General features: G+C 43.4%; 1 long non-coding RNA gene across 1 annotated transcript; it reads left to right on the top strand.

Annotated features, from left to right (window-relative positions):
• Positions 1-368: 368 nt before the first annotated feature.
• On the top strand, positions 369-5,805 carry LOC120928556. Its single transcript, XR_005747224.1, has 3 exons — positions 369-578; positions 5,535-5,617; positions 5,714-5,805. It is a non-coding gene; the product is annotated as an uncharacterized LOC120928556 (long non-coding RNA).
• The last annotated feature ends 10,242 nt before the right edge of the window (positions 5,806-16,047 follow it).

Here is a 16,047-nt window from a genome sequence, read left to right as displayed (position 1 = left end):
GCAACCAACATCCAATAATTTGTGTCCTGGCCTCTGAACTTCAGGTGATTAAGTGGTTTAGAAAGGCTAATGATAGGGGCTTTCTTATGTGCCAGCCCATCACTGTAAAAAAGCAGGGCTTGTCATAGCTGTATTAAAAATGTACTTAGCTGTGAAAGCATAGGAGTGCTCCAGATAAAGTGCATAGGGACACGTAGCGGCCCATCAATAGGGGGTGATATTTTTTAAAAAATGGGCACTTTAAGAGTGACCAGGTGCCAGAAACACGGCGGTCTATGTCTATGGGAAAGCTGGGAAGCCCATGTTTAGGGAGAGTTCAGGGCGCAAACAATGCGCCCGCAAAAACACTCCTATTCTACACTCATTTGTCTATTGCTCCAGTTCCTTTTTTTGTATTGGCAGGGACCGTAGGACGACTGGGCAGTGCTTTTTGCGGCACTGTGGCGTCACTTCTGGATTCCTGTCTGACTCAATGTGCTGTGTGGAGTCAGAATAGAGTGTGCAGACTGCGGAGACCGACTGTGACCGGACCAACACGTGGTGGAAGCTCTGGCTGGCTGAGCGGCGCAGTAACAAAGGTAGGAAAAGCTCTCCAGTCCCTCTCCTCCGAGTCCTAGGCTAGCTGATTATGTCATGCTGCTGACTCCACCTGCGCTTTGTGTGTTTTGTGTTATATTTTTCTGCACTCCATATCCTCCTGAAAAAAAAAGCCACCCACATGAATATAGTCATAGTCCAGTACAGACTTTCTCAACCAGTGTGCCGTCAGAGGTCCTCAGGTGTGCCACAAAATCATCGGAGAGAAGGGCCATCAGATGAGCCCCGATCTCCCAATCCCCTGCCAAACTGTACATCGGCACTATGAGAAGCTTGGTTATCCTCAAATGTGAAAGTAAAGTGAAGGGAAGTGTGCTGTGCTCTCTTCTTTCCCCATACAGTGCAATTCCCAGCTATGTGAGGAAACTGGAAAGGTACTGTGCTAGATTTGTTTTAAAAGAGCTTTATACATGTGTCTGTGTATGTGTGTGCATGTGTGTTTATGTGTGTTCATGTGTGTTTACGTGTGTGCATGTGTATGTGTACATGTGTATGTATGTGTGTGTGTATGTGTGTGTGCATGTGTGTTTATGTGTGTGCATGTGTGTTTATGTGTGTGCATGTGTATGTGTGTGTGTGTACATGTTTGTGTATGTGTGTGTATGTGTGTGTACATGTGTATGTGTGTGCGCGAGGAAACTGGAAAGGTAATGTGCTAGATTCATTTTAAAAGAGCTTCATACATGTGTCTGTACATGTGTATGTGTGTGCATTAGTGTGTGTATGTGTGTGTAAATGTGTATGTGTGTGCAACTGTGTGTATATGCGGATGTGTGTGTACATATGTGTGCATGTGTGTACATGTGTATGGGCGTGTATACATGTGTGTGTGCACATGTGTATGTAAGCATGTTTGTGTACAGGTGTGTGTACATGTGTGTGTACAAGTGTATGTATGTATGTATGTGTGTGTGTATATGTGTGTGTACATGTGTGTGTGTGTGTGTGTGTGTGTGTATGTTACTTGTAATCATGACTCCCCCCCATTCCTGTACCAACTGCCTTTGTAGGGCTGGTTTGCTGAGCTGAGCTGTTTACTCTTGACACTATGGGTGGAAGCAAGTGGAATACATTGGAGAAAAGTTCAAGGTTCCCCAGAAACAAGATACAAAGTTAGGTTTTCCATGAAATCATACAAGGAGCTGCCCAATGTCTCAGATGGCACAGCAGGAAGAGCTACAGCCAGACAGTGTAGTTGCCCCAGGTTCAGATCTGGGTCCTGACAAGAGTGTTGTCACACCATAACAAAAAGTTCCCAAACAATATTCATTATATCAGTATTACCAGTTGTTAAAGCTTATATGGCACTTTAGTTGTTGGGTTTACATCTACTTTCAAAAATTATTCTTAGGTTTTTGTGTTGGAAATTTTCTTTTGTGCCTTTCCTGTGTACAAAGATTTCTGTCTGTGTCCCACGATCGTCTCAAGGAGCGGCAGAACAGGGAGATGTTAACAAGGCATTTCCCTGTTCTGCCTAGTGACAGGACAGTGATTTACTGCTCCCTGTCATCGGGAGCAGTGATCACTGTCATGTCACTTGTAGCCCAGCCCACACACAGTTAGAATTTCTCCCTAGGACACACTTAACCCCTTCATCGCCTCCTAGTTTTTAACCCCTTCCCTGCCAGTGTCATTTATACAGTAATCAGTCCATTTTTATAGCACTGATCGCTGTATAAATGACAATGGTCCCAAAATAGCGTCAAAAGTGTCCGATGTGTCCGTCATAATGATGCAGTCATGATAAAAAATCGCAGATCGCCACCAATACTAGTAAAAAAAGTAAAAGAATACATGTCAGCCTAAACTGAGGAAAAAAAAAATGTTTTAATATATTTTTGGGGGGTATTTATTATAGCAAAACAGTAAAAATTCTAAATCGTAGCTATTTTTTTGTTTATAGCGCAAAAAATAAAAACCACAGAGGTGATCAAATACCACCAAAAGAAAGCTTTATATGTGGGAAAAATGGACGCCAATTTTGTTTGGGTGCAACGTTGCATAACCACGCAATTGTCAGTTAAAGCGACGCAGTGCCAAATCGCAAAAAACGGCCTGGTCATTAGGCAGCCAAATCCTCCAGGGCTTAAGTGGTTAAAAAAAAGAATAATAAATGGAAAGGATAAAAAATGCGAATTTATTAACACTGTAAAAATAAAATATAACTGTAAAAAAAACAAAAAACAAAAAAAAATAACATAAAAAATAGCAACTCAGGTTTCCTGTTTAAAGCACCGTTGGCCTTTCACTCTTTTTAATAAGACCTAAATAAGGATGAGCAAACTGGGAAAAGTATGGTTTGCTGCACATTCTCTGCACCCACTGGGAGGTCCAGGAATCCAGAACAAACTCCATTAAAGTCTCTAGGAGGTGAATCTTGCAATTTTTTCTGGCCTTTTCCAAGGCTATTTTGCAAGCTTATGTTTAAAAAAAAAAAAGCATGGGCAGCTTTTTTTTCTAAATACTATTCAATGGGAACATGGTCTTTTAATGTGGCCTAAGGGGCAATGATGAAAATACACAAATTCTTTAAATACCCTGCTTAAGCAATGCCTAAAAGCTGTACTTGAAATTAAGGAACAGTACAATTTAACCCTTAATTATATTAAAAAAAATACATTCATAAAAAAGATTATCGGAGGAAGTTAGTCACAAGTGACAGAAACGGTACAGTATTAAATACATTCTTCTCCTTAAACACTTATAGTCGGTTAACACTGGGGCGACATGACTTCCAGCGTGACTTTCAGAGGCGACTCCGACATAGTTACATAGTTACATAGTTACATAGTTAGTCAGGTTGAAAAAAGACACAAGTCCATCCAGTTCAACCACAAAAAATAAAAAAACAAAAATAAAAAACACAGTAAAATCCTATACACCCAACTCCATTCCCACAGTTGATCCAGAGGAAGGCAAAAAACCCCAGCAGAGCATGATCCAATTTGCTACAGCAGGGGAAAAAATTCCTTCCTGATCCCCCGAGAGGCAATCGGATTTACCCTGGATCAACTTTACCTACAAATCTTAATACTCAAGTTATATTCTGTACATTTAGGAAAGAATCCAGGCCTTTCTTAAAGCAATCTACTGAGCTGGCCAGAACCACCTCTGGAGGGAGTCTGTTCCACATTTTCACAGCTCTTACTGTGAAGAAACCTTTCCGTATTTGGAGGTGAAATCTCTTTTCCTCTAGACGTAAAGAGTGCCCCCTTGTCCTCAGTGTTGACCGTAAAGTGAATAACTCAACCAAGTTCACTGTATGGACCTCTTATATATTTGTACATGTTGATCATATCCCCCCTTATTCTCCTCTTCTCAAGAGTGAATAAATTCAGTTCCTCTAATCTTTCCTCATAGCTGAGCTCCTCCATGCCTCTTATCAGTTTGGTTGCCCTTCTCTGTACTTTCTCCAGTTCTCCGATGTCCTTCTTGAGCATGAACCACAGGGCGATCTGGGGCGATTTACAACACGACTTGAAGTCGTCTCCAGGACAGGAGACTTTCCAGTGGCCAATCAAACGACAATCAGCTCTAGGTGGAGGGTGGGGGAGGGAGAGGTTTGCCTGAGAAATGTATGTTATCTTCCTGGAAAGTCGCTTCAGTTAAGAAAGTGATCAGACTTGGATCAGACTTGGATCAGACTTCCATTGAAATCAATGGGTACAAATCGCCTACAAGTCGGATTAAAGTAGTACAGAAACGTCTTTTGAAGTCGGAGCGACTCGAGTCGTGTGTATTGAAACCGCTCCCATTCACTTGCATTGTTTTTCTCAACAGCGCGACTTGGGACGACTTGAGGCGACTTCAAGTCGGATCCCAAGTTGCCCCAGTGTGAACCGGCTCTTAGTGTAACTTAATTACCAGGATCAGATCACTTACACCCAAGAATTCTTAAAGAACCTGCCATGCTATAGCCAGACCATTATTTCTAATTGTTAAGGAAAGCTTACTGACTGGACTGGTACCGGCTGATTGGCAAAAAGTAAACATGGTATCAATATTCAAAAAGGACTGAGATATTACCTGGAAACTATAGATCAGTCAACCTAACATCAATAGTATGTAAACTATTAGAGGGAATGATAAGGTAATATATCCAATAATTTTCCTTTGAAAATAGTATAATTAGTAGTAACCAATATGGAATTATTGAAAGACTGTTCTTGCCAAACCAACCTTTTAACATTCTATGAGGAGGCGAGCTGTAATTTGGTTATAGGAAGGTCTGTGGACATTTAGATCTAGAATGGATTTGATACAGTATCCTATAAAAAATGCTTAAAGGGTCACTAAAGGAACATTTTTTTTTTAGCTAAATAGCTTCCTTTACCTTACTGCAGTCCTGGTTTCATGTGCTCATTGTTCGTTTTTGCTCTGATGTTGCTGTAATTGTTCTCTGTTCTGGACACTTCCTGGTTGTCTGTTTCCTGAGGACCACAGTACTGGGAGATTCTAGTTTCATTTTCCAAACCATTACTGCTCTATGGCTCTGTACATGCACACAGGCAGGATAACATGCAAAAAACGAAACTAAATGCAAAAACGAAAGTGGATGCAAAAACGAAACTACAGGTACATTATATGATTGATTTTTATCTATTTTTAATCAATTTTAAAAGGAATCAGTTAACTATTATGGCCCGGATTCACAAAGCACTTGCGCCGACGTATCTCCAGATAAGTGCAAATATGCGCCATCGTATCTATGCGCCCTGTACCCTCCTTTTTTTCCCCCTCCCCTCTTCTCTCCCCCCTTTTTCCTTCTTCCCCCCCTCCCCCCTCCTGTCTCTCCTTGTTCTTCCCTACTTCTCCCCCTTTCTCTCCCTGTCGCCCCACACCCTTTCCTTTCTCTCCCCCCTCCCCCGTCTCCCCCTTGGCAGCCCTATACCTTAGTGTTCTATCCCCCTACATTTTACCCTACCTTATTTTTATAGAGATCCACTCACACTCCCCCTTGTCCGCCTGGGGGGCATTTCTGACGGCGGCTATGGTTCGCACAGTATTTGCCATTCATTGGGTAAGCTATCCATTTTATTATTTCTTTGTCTCTACATGCTGTCATTTTCTTAAGTCAATTTTTGTATATGTTTTTATTGTATTATTTGCCTTATAGATTGGCTCTCCTGAGGAAGCGGGTGACCGCGAAACTAGTCGAGACTTTGACCAATCTATCATTCGACAACTACAGATGTCCTCTGGGTGACCCCCGAGCATCTGTTTTTTGTTTGTTTTTAATAATATTATTTGTATTTTTGGTTTTACAATAAATCAATTCTTTTTACATTATATTGTATTTTGTTGTTTATCAGTACCGAGATAGTCCAGGAAAAACCTTTTGAGTGGAGACGCTATAGGGTTAGCCTCAGCCCCTACTCCCTTGCCCCCACTCTTCCCCGCCTTACTTGAGTAAATTGGATGATGGTACGTTTTTAACCTTATTATGTCTTTTTAAATGAAGCCACACTCCAACCTTTGCAAAGTCAGTTTCATGTTAAAGCGGAGGTTCACCCAAAAATCAACTTTCTGCCATTAGATCCAGCATACTGCTGACATCTGCAGTATGCTGTTTTTTTTTTTGTACTTATCGTTTTATCAGCGTTGTTATCCGGCTCCAAGCGGGGATTTCTGCGGGCAATAGGCGTTCCTAAGCCAAGCGGAGTTGATTGACTGGCTGCTAAAGTGCGTCACGCCTTACGAAAATACCCGAAGTCACACTCGGGTGTTTACGGCGCCTGCGCCTGCCATGTAGAGCTGACTGCGCAGGCGCCGTAAACACTCGAGTGTCACTTTGAGTATTTTCGGAAGGCGTGACGCGCTTTAGCAGCCCGTCAATCAACTCCGCTTGGCTTAGGAACGCCTATACCCGGAAGGATTCCCTGCTCGGAGCCGGATAACAAAGGCTGATAAAACGATAAGTACAAAAAAAAAACAGCATACTGCAGATGTCAGCAGTATGCTGGATCTAATGGCAGAAAGTTGATTTTTGGGTGAACCCCCGCTTTAAAAGTACTGATTGGCTACAGCATGACTAAGAGACAGATAGCCAGGCTAATTGTAATACTGTATGTCCAATAAAACACCAAATGAAAAATCCTTAGGAGTCCAAAGTCTTTATTGTTTAGCTGGTTACAATAAGCAAGGCAAATTACAGCCAACGCTTTTTTGGGGGCCACACAATCCCACTTCATCAAGGCTGGGTGAAATGGCAGAATGGTAAATTAACTCAAAAATACTCTTAAAAAGACTGATCTGTAGGAAGAGAACATTATAAACAATAGTCAGTGCTGATGTTCACAATATAAGTAGCAATGGGTCTGCTTTTTTCTCACACAAAAGCAGCTCAGTTCTTTATTACATCTCTTGGAACACTATTATAATCAGAGCTTGTGTGTGGGGATAGCTTGTGTGTGAGAGCCACAGTCTGACTCACTTATGTCCTGGCAGCACAGTGTATTTTTGTAACCATTTTTGCTCACCTAGGTGGATGCAACATTGATCTGAGGCTGCATCTGTCCCTCACTGGCGCTGCAGGGAGAACTGTGCAATCAAACACCGCTGATCACTCAGTTCTCCCCTCTACTGTGAGCAGAGAGATTGTCTCTGCCCCTCCAGTTCTGGCTGGAGCATTGGGCTGTGGATGGGGTGGGTGGGGCTTCTCAGCTGAGCCAGGCCCCAGACCAGGCATTTGGGTGGATCCCGACCATATGTTTGGTATCTTTCCCGAGCCTGGACCAGCTAAGTGACGTCAGCCAATGGTAGATTTCAGCCCTCGGCTAAAAATGGGTCACAGGAGTGCAAAACGGATTGCACTCCTGTGACCTACGGGAGAAGTATAGCCAAAATAGCTTTGGCTATACTTTTCTTTTACGGTATCTGCAGCCTAATTGCATTACAGTAATAAATGAAAAGTGTTCGGTTGGGCTTTGATGTCTATCCCTATCTTGGAGAGTAGACTCTGGACTGCTGCAGAAAAGCCTCATTCCACCTGCTCAGATTTGTGACCTTCAATCAATTGGTAGCTTGTCTAATTAACATTAAACTGTATTTAACCACTTAGATGTAACATTATTTATATGTATTTGATGTGCATGTTATTTGTTAGGCGGTGAAGCAGGGATTTTGTTTAAAAAGAAGAGGAAATTACTTTGCTTGTAATTTTCCCATGACCTTGCTGCTTTTGGAGATTCACATATTCTAATCTTGGGTCCTAGAAAGGTTAAAGGCAAAGAGAGAATTCTGATGTAAGGTACTGATCATCTTTCTGATAAGATTTTAAGATGAGGATAGCTTATGTTTTGCTGGGGTTTTTTTTTATTTATTTTTTATCACACTTACCCTCCTGTTAATGAGCTGTTTGCAACACATCCAAAATAAACACATCATCTCGAGTCTTTTTTTTCTCTCTGTCTGTTAAGCCTTTTTTTGATGTGAGAAATATTACAATAGAAGTGCATAACACTATAGCCAGAGCCAAGGATCTGAACAGATGATAGGCATGGATAGGCAGCTGTCACTATTGCCCAGAGGACTACACACAGAGTAGGCATACACTTTGCATTGTCTGAAATTCACCTCGGCTATCTGAACGCATGTAACTGCCTCAGGCACAGTCAGTTGTTGGGAGGATCAGCTGTCCTATCATTCATTCCGCTATCTCTTGTCCTTTTCTTGTAGCAGACAGTGTCAGCACCTGGCACGACATGAATGCACTTAACAATATTTCTGTCTATAGGCATGAGCCCTGTGATCCCGAGATTAGATGATCTTTATACGTTCTGACAGTCATAATATGACAGAAAGTAAGACCATATCATTTATAGATTATTTTACACCAATAGCTGGTAAAGCATGGCCTTTATCTAATAATGTTGTCACAAGTACGATGATGTGCAGTGATGGTACCCATACCCATGTTGCCTGCTGCAATGTAGTACTGGTAGAATAATCAAGATGACTATTGACTAGATACCAACAGTGCTGTAAGTGATGCTTTAAGTTATAGCAAGCGGTAAAAAATCCTGATTTGCCGTATTTATCGGCGTATAACACGCACCCTAACTTTAAGAGGGAAGTTTCAGGAAAAAAACTTTCCACCGCCCCCTGCGTATAACGCGCAGGCACAGTTTACCCTCTAATTTCAGGGTAAAAAAGTGAGTGTTATACGCCAATAAATACAGTACATCATGACTGTCAGAAGAAAGTTTTGATTTTCTTTTTGGCACGATCAGGCATAAGCATGCAATGTTACCACTATTACCAAAAGTATAGGGACACCTGTCTTTACACGCAGGTGAACTTCGATGGCATCCCAGTCTTAGTCCGTAGGGTTCAATATTGAGTTGGCCCTCCCTTTGAAGCTATAACAGCTTCAACTCTTCAGGGAAGGCTATCCACAAGGTTTAGGAGTGTATCTATGGGAATGTTTGTCCGGCCGCCATGGGAGAGACCTGTCAATTGGGCCTGTGACGAGATCCTTAGCTCGCCCGGTTCTGCTCTCCCGACACTCCTCTGCTACCAGTGAGTCAGCTTGCAGATTGCAACGTCTGATGGTCCAGTCATCCAAGGTTCCGGGATCCGAATTACAGCTATGTGCCATTCGGACCCATTAAGAACAAACACCAGGCAGGCTGTATGTATGTTCAAGCAGGACTCTTTATTTTCAAGTACACAGCACACTTTTATACAGAATTTGGAACATCCCACTCCCAACAACTGCTTTCCTATTGGTCAACTGTAAAGTATATGCAGTCTTCACTCAGGTCCTCCTTGACCATGCAAATGAGGACTTGAAATAGTCAACAGGGATTGGTCCAATAGCTTGGATAGAAAGACTTGTGTATTGAGACAGATGCCCCAGGGGGTAATCAATGTACACAATAACCTGGTCTACTTAATTACTACCTCTGAGAGGTTACATTCCTTTTAGACAATAGTGTTGCTCACGAATAATCGTATTGCGAATATTCGGCTCGAATATGGCATATTCGAGTATTCGCGATATATTTCGAATTTCGCGGTGAATATTCGCTATTCCGAATATTCGCATTTTTTCAATTTTATTTTTAAAACAGATCACATCCTATCGACGTCTAAAAGCATTGCTGGTATGATTAGAGACCCTGGGCCGAGTAGCTAAGCTGAGGCGATCCTTTTATGTTGCCGAATATAAAAAAAAAAATTGCGAATTTTCGCGAATGCGAAAATGATTGCGAATTTTCGATAACTGTGGTAGGAGAACTCTGATTGTCTCTGATGCAAAAGGGGGGGCTTTGTGTATGTTTCTGTTATGAATATTTGTATGTTTGATATTATTTTTTTTTGTAAGAAGGAAAAAATTGCGCATACCTTAAAAAAAGGGGAGAATACAGCAGCAACTCAAAAATGTTATACAACATAAATTAATACAAGACAGAAAATGGAGTCGCTCTACAAGAATAAAAAATATGTCTAGTGACAAGACATGTGGGCAAATTATAAAATAAGCAAGCGCAAATAACTTGTGAAATACACAGTGAAACAAATATATAAAGAAATATAGTCCCAATAATAGAAAAATAATCTTTCATAAAAATGTCTTTGATATGTGAAGTGAAAAAAAGTCCAAAGCATGCAGCATGAACGTGTTCAATCTTCAAGGTGTTTGATTGACAAACGGCTGTGACAGATGGATAGCGTAAAGAATCACCACCAATGCAAAACACTTTTTATTTTCTATTGTAAAATATCACGAATTTTCTGAGCCAATCAGAGTGCTCCTTCCGCATTTGCCGAATATTCGCAATTATTTTGTATTGTAAAATATCAAGAATATTCTGAGCCAATCAGAGTGCTCCTTCCGCATTTGCCGAATATTCGCAATTATTTTGTATTGTAAAATATCAAGAATATTCTGAGCCAATCAGAGTGCTCCTTCCGCATTTGCCGAATATTCGCAATTATTTTGTATTGTAAAATATCACGAATATTCTGAGCCAATCAGAGTGCTCCTTCCGCATTTGCCGAATATTCGCAATTATTTTGTATTGTAAAATATCAAGAATATTCTGAGCCAATCAGAGTGCTCCTTACGCATTTGCCGAATATTCGCAATTATTTTGTATTGTAAAATATCACGAATATTCTGAGCCAATCAGAGTGCTCCTTCCGCATTTGCCGAATATTCGCAATTATTTTGTATTGTAAAATATCAAGAATATTCTGAGCCAATCAGAGTGCTCCTTCCGCATTTGCCGAATATTTGCAATTATTTTGTATTGTAAAATATCACGAATATTCTGAGCCAATCAGAGTGCTCCTTCCGCATTTGCCGAATATTCGCAATTATTTTGTATTGTAAAATATCAAGAATATTCTGAGCCAATCAGAGTGCTCCTTCCGCATTTGCCGAATATTTGCAATTATTTTGTATTGTAAAATATCACGAATATTCTGAGCCAATCAGAGTGCTCCTACCGCAGTTATCGAAATTGCGCAGTAAATATCGCATTCGCATTTTGCGAAATTTCGATAAAATATCACGAATATTCTGAGCCAATCAGAGTGCTCCTACAGCATTTGTCGAAATTGCGCAGTAAATATCGCATTCGCATTTTGCGAAATTTCGAAAAAATATCAAGAATATTCTGAGCCAATCAGAGTGCTCCTACCGCAGTTATCGAAAATTCGCAATTATTTTCGCATTCGCAATAGCGAAAATTCGCAATCATTTCATTTCGATAAAATATCACGAATATTCGAATTTAGCGAATATATCTCGAATATTCGACTATATATTCGAGATATATCGCGAAATCGAATATGGCGTATTCTGCTCAACACTATTAGACAATAGAATGCTAATTCAATACAGCTGACAGGCTTCTGACCTTTAGAACAATACAAAGTCCCTTAGCGTAAACACATACATCTTCAAACATACATAATAGATTCAATTAACCTTCAATCCCCAATTCTAGCCAGACGGACTGTCTCCGACACCCGCTCTTAACCTGCAGAACACAATAAAAGGTATTTCACAAGCTGGTTCCACTTAGCATTTCAAAAGCCGGTGTCCTTGCATTGAATGTCCCTCTCCTGTGTAACAGATGTCAAGTAGAAACACTTTAATATCTCAAGATCCATGACATTACTTCCCCTGGGAAACAGTCCAACAGCCGCAGTGGGACCCAAATGGGTCAACTCGAGGATGTTGGAAAAGTAGTCTTAAAGTTCCAGGACTGTCTGCTGGGATGACCCCTATGCCTTCCTGTTTTGAGGTCCTCGCCCATAATCGGACGGCAAGAGGCTCGCATTCAGTCCTCTCCAAAAGCCCCTGTCCCGGCTAGGTCTGTCACACATCTCCCCCTTTGGCAGGAGACTAACACTGGGAGAGACCCCAATTCCGGTACCCACCCAGTACCCCAGATAACTTGTCCCAAACAGAGCATTACTCACCCAGCCAATCTCTGCCTCTCTCAGAGAACACGCCTGCCGCTGGGGAGAGGCCTGGACTGGCCCTTTTTCTCTGGAGTCCTTTCAGCCGCTGGAGAGAAGACAGGGTGGCTGGGCTCAGTTCATCATGCTGTTGGGGATCTGGGCCAACTGGCCACCATTCCTGGGGTACACCAGTGGAGACTGAAGTCCCATCCACTGATGCTAGGTGAAAATCCCCCGGTGCTTGCAAAGCAAAGCCGACATCCTCCTGTCTCCGTGCCGCACAATTTTCTGGGGTTGTGTCAGTGGAGATCTGAGTCCCATCCACTACCACAGGAACCCCCTCTTCTGTTAGTTGAGAGCAGAGGCCCGGGGCACTCTGCTCTGTTGCCAGCTCTTCCGCTGGGTTGCTGTGAGTGGAGACCACAGTCCCATCCACCGATATCTGCTCAAGCTGTAGTCGTGTGCAGCAGCCAGTAGCATCCTGCCCTGCTGCCAGTGATTCAGCTGGGAGTAACAGCTTTACTACCTCAGCTTGTTGCTGGGGAGGGGGGCCAACTGCCCCGGCTCCCTGGAACTCCACAGTTGGTTCCGGTGCTGGGCAGAGATGGCTAGCACTCTGCCCTGTTGCCAGCACTTCTGCTGGAGGCTCCCCAGGTTGTTCTTCCTCAGCAGAAAAGTCTATCAAATCCCCTGTCTCTACAACTGGTGTCTGGGGATAGAGGTTCACCATCTCCTGTCCATGGAACCCAGAAGATGCTATAGGTACTGAGCAGAGGTTAGCAGAGCTCGGCCCTGCGGTCAGTACTTCAGCTTTGGGAATGGCAATCTCCAGATTTTCCACTGCCGATTCACTGGCATACTGCTGGACAGGCACATTCCTCCATTCAAAATCATCCCATGCAGAAACAGGATCATCAAGGTCAGTCAGCGCTTGCTGCATCCGCCATAAGACCTCCGGGTCCATAGCTGCAGGGGCAGGTTGGCAAAGCCCACTGTTACTCTGCCACATTGCCGATTCTTCAGCCAGGATTTCATCACTTTAAGCTGATATTTCCTCATAGTCCCAGGTAAAGGGAACCTCACCCTGCTGCTGAGCGGAGTCTAGCAGCTGTTTGTAGGCGATTTCCAGTTCCCATTCCTGAGCGGCCAGGAATTCCAAATCTTCCTGTAACCAGTGCACTTCCGGGACATTCAGTCTTCGCTCTCTGTGCTCCATTATTTCCTCCCAACGCCACTCCCGATCGCTCCCAAAGTTGGGATCCCTGGACATCCTCCAATACAACAATCCCAGGCCATCATAGTCAAAGCCTTCCGTGGGGCTGTCATCTGCTGACCACGTGCACTCTTGGACTACATACCACCAGAGGGCTCTGTAGCTCTCGTCCAACCGCATCTCTGCCCGGATCAGCCTGCTTAACTCTGCTGTCCACTCCTGTTTCGGTTGTTCCCCTAATAACAGCATTCTTACTTCATACTGTGACCAGTACCTTACATGGATGGAGGGGAGAGCTTTTCCCTGGTGTCGCTGCTCGCGTGCTAGCGATTCTTTCCAGAGTTTGCAGCGGATCGAATCAGACCATCCAAGCAGGACCTCCTCTGATATTGGTCCTCTGTGCTGTATCTGCTTCTCTCGCAACCTCCTTCTGCATTCCTCTTCCATGGTTACTGGTATCTGTACCTCTCCTCTTCTTTCATTTGGTGCTGCTTCTTTAGGCGTTGTCACCGATCGCCGTATTTCTGCAATTCTCAGCTCATGTTGTCGCTCTCGTTCTCTCTGTTGCCGCTCTCGTTCTCTCTGTTCCTGCAGCCGGACGTCTCTAATGGTATTCTGTATTACGGTCTCTGATGGGTTAGCACCATATAATGCCAACCGCTGTTGAACTCGCTGCTGGAACAAGTCTTCAACTGACCGGGGTCCTGCATCACCATCCCTCTGATCCATCTCGGCTAGCGTAATGATCAGGGTGGCCTTGTTCTTCCCACCGGTCCCTCCACGGCTCTCAAGCAAGTCTTTTAGCATGGTTCTCCTCCAGGCTGCATAGCTGGTCATTCATGGTGGTGGTTTGGAGTTGTCCCAGTAACTGGAGAGCAAATCCCACCGCTGCCAACCAATGTGACGAGATCCTTAGCTCGCCCGGTTCTGCTCTCCCGACACTCCTCTGCTACCAGTGAGTCAGCTTGCAGATTGCAACGTCTGATGGTCCAGTCATCCAAGGTTCCGGGATCCGAATTACAGCTATGTGCCATTCGGACGCATTAAGAACAAACACCAGGCAGACTGTATGTATGTTCAAGCAGGACTCTTTATTTTCAAGTACACAGCACACTTTTATACAGAATTTGGAACATCCCACTCCCAACAACCGCTTTCCTATTGGTCAATTGTAAAGTATATGCAGTCTTCACTCAGGTCCTCCTTGACCATGCAAATGAGGACTTGAAATAGTCAACAGGGATTGGTCCAATAGCTTGGATAGAAAGACTTGTGTATTGAGACAGAAGCCCCAGGGGGTAATCAATGTACACAATAACCCGGTCTACTTAATTACTACCTCTGAGAGGTTACATTCCTTTTAGACAATAGAATGCTAATTCAATACAGCTGACAAGCTTCTGACCTTTAGAGCAATACAAAGTCCCTTAGCGTAAACACATACATCTTCAAACATACATAATAGATTCAATTAACCTTCAATCCCCAATTCTAGCCAGACGGACTGTCTCCGACACCCGCTCTTAACCTGCAGAACACAATAAAAGGTATTTCACAAGCTGGTTCCACTTAGCATTTTTTAAAAGCCGGTGTCCTTGCATTGAATGTCCCTCTCCTGTGTAACAGATGTCAAGGAGAAACACTTTAAAACTCAAGATCCATGACAGGGCCAGTCTGGATGTCCAGGACCAAATTTTTGTCCCAGTCCAGCCCTGGCTTAAGGTGTCAGAATACCAAGACAATTTGGACAATTTCATCCTACCAACATTGTGGGAACAGTTTGGGGATGTCCCCTTCCTATTCCAACATTACTGCACACCAGTGCACAAAGCAAAGTCCATAAAAACATGGATGAGTGAGTTTGGGGTGGAGAAACGCTCTATTCTCTTTGTATTGCCTACTTTGTGCCAGTCCTGACCATGCTAGGCATCAGAGCACATCCATCTCAGCGTGATAAGTTTTCCAGCTGTGCTGAGAGAACAGCCTGCCTGTCCTCCAATAATCCGACTTGTGTTAACACCCTTCCCCTGCACAGCCATTCACTGGGCATGTACTGCTCTTTCTCCACCTCTAGCTCACTAAGCCCCTTATGCAGCTTAGATCAAAGATGATGTAATCACCTATACAACATAAAAATAGGAATAAAGGTATTTAGATGAAAAAGCAGTGCAGCGCTACAAACAAAATATCATAACTAAAAATGCATTTAAAAAAATTTCTGGCAAAGGTACGTCGTCTGAGAAGTCACAGTTCGTATGGTATGAGAGTTCAGGAGGAGAAGAGACTCCATTTGCTCTGGCCTGTATTAAACTACATTACCCAGAGAGCAGTTGTATAACACCAAGATGCTTTGCCTTCTGCGCCACCTGCTAGGAAAGGTAATTTAAGGGAGAGGACGTGTTTGGCGCGCTCTCTCGGGATCGCCTCTTCAACCCAGGAGGACACTGACAGTAGTGTCTCCATGGGGAGTAGGCCGCAGCTGAGGCCTACATACGCCCGGATGGAGCGGCTTTGATAAGAAGAGACAGAGCCTTTGCCGGAGTCATCGGACGAGTTACCAATAACCCTGAGACCTGTCTGAGGACCGGAGACTGCTGGCTAACCGGGCGGTGACTGCGGATCGGGGATGGAGTGCCGTAGAAGGACAAGGCCTGAACCGGTTGGGTGAGATGGGCACTTGCCCGAAAGTACTGATTATCTTGCGGGAGGGAGGATCGTTGATATCCATCTTAGCGGTTTGACTATTCAGGAAACTTATAACAGTTTACTATTACCCTTTTTGGATTATAAATTGCTCTTTGCGCGCCAACGCACAAGTG

Source organism: Rana temporaria, chromosome 2 (assembly GCF_905171775.1).
Source record: "Rana temporaria chromosome 2, aRanTem1.1, whole genome shotgun sequence".
Classification (NCBI taxonomy): Eukaryota; Metazoa; Chordata; class Amphibia; order Anura; family Ranidae; genus Rana; species Rana temporaria.
This window is presented reverse-complemented; position numbering and strand designations above follow the sequence as displayed.